General features: G+C 38.6%; 1 pseudogene; it reads left to right on the top strand.

Annotated features, from left to right (window-relative positions):
• The first annotated feature begins 785 nt into the window (after window positions 1-785).
• Window positions 786-1,853, top strand: LOC147897050 (glutathione S-transferase U19 pseudogene; annotated as a pseudogene).
• Window positions 1,854-3,601: the final 1,748 nt, after the last annotated feature.

Below are 3,601 nucleotides of genomic sequence, written 5' to 3'. Positions count from 1 at the left end.
AGAATTCCTATTGTGGCCATGCATTTTTGCTTATGGTTTGGGTGGTACATTGTGGTGTCAATATTATTGGATGTCCCCTCCTGTGTTTCTAGTTATGTGCTAGGCATATTTATTCTACACAAGTATTGTTCCAACCCCTAGCTATGCCAGAAAAATGTTGAACCTTAGGCTAAGCTACAATTGTTGAGCTTGAGCCCTGTATGCAAAAATATATTGCAAAACTTAAGGGGGTTGAAGTGTTCTGCTTCTCTCCTTTTCACCTAAATATAGAAATTTCTCAATCTAGAGTATAAAAGCATTGAGAACACTGATCTTCCATTTTTATATTGGAAATGGGAAGGTGATTTGACTTTTTAGCATTTACCTATTTTTGTATGGATTTTTAGATACAAAAATGGAATGATGCTTTGAACTTCAAGATAATATATATAATATTTAATTATGTGTTTTTTGTTGTCAAAAGAAAATTGTAATTTGAAATTTCCTTTTCATGTGAAAATATCTTGTAATTTAAGTTTTAAAACAAGGGTGCTGCTAAAATTTGATCACTAGTTGCACGTAGATTAGTGAAGCCATTTGTAAGTCATAGTGAAGTTAGAGAGAAATGCTCTTGAAGAGGCATTGGGCAAGAGCTTCCTTAAGATCTCATTAATATTTTCTTAGTATTTTTTGTTGTCAAAATTGGAATTTGAAATTTCTTTTTCCTATAACCAAAAGTCGTTATAGGGACAAGGGTGTAGTTGAAAATTTGTGTGATGGTTGACTGAAGAGAACCTCAAATTTCAATGTTCGGATTGAAAAGCTTCCTTCAATGGTGCGTACATTCAAACAAATATGTCGTGCATCCTCCAAGCTGCCCAGTCGCTCTGCTCAGTGTTCAGCTGCTTCATCGCGCCGTGCCTTCCGACAGCATCAAACTCCTCAGCAAATGGTTCAACGTGTTCGGCCATCATGTTCTGATCGCCCTTAAAGAGAAAGGAATCCAGTTTGAGTACCTGGAGCAGGACTTGGACAGTAAAACCCAGTTGCTGCTGGAGTCCAATCCAATTTACACGAAGGTCCCCGTTTTGATCCACAACGGGAAGCCCCTTTCCGAGTCGCTTGTCATACTTCAATACCTCGATGAAGTGTGGCCCTCGAAGAGGTTGCTTCCGGAGGGTGCCTACGAACGAGCACAGGCGCGCTTTTGGGCAGACTTTGTCGATAAGAAGGTGAGCACGGGAAGGTCTGATCATTGATATTTTAGTTGTCTACGATAGTAATTCGAACTTCGCAATCTTGTTTTCAGTCTGCACCCTGTCGAATCAAGAAAAGAGCATGCCGGAAGTATATGGTTCTTCTATAAGAAGCTAGATTCCAGGGTTAGATTCGCAGTAGAAGTCGTCTGCTACAAGTAATAATGGGGTGGTGTTGGGTGCATAACAGATGTATGATGCAGGCGCTCGGATTCTAAGATGCCAAGGCGAGGATCAAGTGAAAGCCACGAAAGACTTGATTTGAAAATGGCTCCAATCCTATAGGTATAACACTAATGGAGTTAAGCTTTTGATTCATTACTAGCATGTCGAATTTGACTTTTTGGATGATTGTGTGAGTTCAAATCGTTGGCTCAAGTTGGGCTTGTCACTAAGTGAGCATTGATTGAAATTTTCATGTCTTCTAAATATGAATATTGCGTTAAATCATAAATTTCAAGTGGAAAGAGAGAACTCCAAGAATGGGATATATGTATTTTGTGTTTTCTATCAAGTATTAAAGCCCTCCGAGTTCTTAGTTGCCTACATATATTTGTGGAACATTACACCTTCCTTTTTCAAAAAATAAAGCTTTATTCGCACTGCATGCCTCTATAAGCTAATGTCAAAGATAGTGTGACACAAAACTACATGTTTAGTTTTGGTCACATCTCAAACCCAAAGAGGAAGGAGGTCTGGGTATTGAATCAAGTCAAATAGATGCTCATGCTCTCTATCTGAGCCCTAGATCACAAAAATATATAGACATCAAAGGCAAGGTCATACTCCAATAGAGAAAATAGAAAGAGCTCAAGGAAAGCATTAATTTGAGCTAAGTGGTTAGCTCTAAAAGTGAGGGTGAGTCTTTGTTGGAAGAAAATCTTGTGTCTCAACCCAGGTGAATTGATGTGAAAGAGGTGAATTGATAAGGCTAGTTTAGATGGATTGGACGGTTGGGACCAAACCATTTTCAACAAAAATAAAGGTCATAGATTTGAAAGCCATTCCAAAAATGACACACTTTATTTTGATGACCCACATCAGAAGGGGTTTAAATGTGTAGAAGCAATATGCAGAGATGAACTACTCAATCAATAAAATCCTTAACAAATAATGAAGATCATACACTTATATAGCTAGAGAAAATCTTGAAGTCCATATAAAAGATTTCATAATTGGATAATCGTGGAAAGTTATTGCAAATTTTCTATGGATGAGTGAACCTATCTCAAATAACAGACCGTGCTACTCAAACAACAAGATCTCTTTTTCGTTTGGTCAACACAAAGATCCAAATACATCAATGAAGAGTTTCATGATATATTTGGATTTTTCATTTCCTTCAGAAAAAGTTGCATCTAACAAAGTGCTAACATGCACCAACTTTGGATCTTGTTCTGTTCCAAGGTTCATCTCAGTTAAATCATCCTCCTGTACTCTTGCACACTTTCTCAAGTGATCCTCAAATGCTGTTTCAGCTTCAATGATTGCTTGAATATCTGTTTTAATGTAAACTTCCTCCTTCTCCTCATCAACATCCCACTGGTCTGCATAAACTCCATTTGACTTCTTTTCTTTGTGTCTTCCTAGACTTCCTTCAGACTGGGACTGTCCAAAATCGGAACTACGGACATCTCCATTGCTAGAAAATTGTGCACTGTAAGACTATTGTACTGATCAAGAATACTCAGCACATCCACTTCAAAAATTGGCACAAGAGATGGATTTCTTTTGAGAAACCATTTCTTCTCATCATCTTCCACTTCGGCCACCATGTTAATGCCTTCAGTTACCAAGGGCTGAACCCTTTTTGGTACACTCCTTATTGGAATCATTGCCATTTTAAATTCCTTCTTTCCTTTTTGGATGGTCACCCTATCAACCCCCCAATCCTACTTGATCTTGGCTACCCGAAACCATTGCCTACCATGTAGCATAGAATACGATTGCTCATCTCTCTCCAATTTGAGGACAATAAAACAGACCATAAATGTCAATCCACAAACTCCAATCTGTTGATTCCTCAGAATTCCCAGAGGTTGGACCCTCCTTTGGTCCACCATCTTCGCCTGAAAAGGCGCTGGTTCTAATTCATTTAGACAAAATTTCCTATAAAGGTCTTCGGACAAAATGTTCACACCCGACCCTCCATCTAATAGGACTTCTAGTATTACCTGTGACTTATATTCCACCTGAATAAGTGGTACAGTATAATCCACATCTGCAATCGTGCTGCATTAACAGTTGGGTCAACTTCCAAAGACTCTCCCTCTTCCTTTTTCGCCTTATCCATTAGGCTCCCTATGTCAACTGACAACTTAGCCAACAATTGTGTTTTGAATTCTCTTACCAGATTAAGAAGCTGG

Source organism: Dipteris shenzhenensis, chromosome 11, assembly GCF_047967505.1.
Source record: "Dipteris shenzhenensis isolate YYH24624 ecotype China chromosome 11, Dip_SZ_1.0, whole genome shotgun sequence".
NCBI classification, from domain to species: Eukaryota; Viridiplantae; Streptophyta; class Polypodiopsida; order Gleicheniales; family Dipteridaceae; genus Dipteris; species Dipteris shenzhenensis.
Note: the sequence above shows the minus strand (reverse complement) of the source record. Positions and strands in the feature narration are given on the sequence as shown.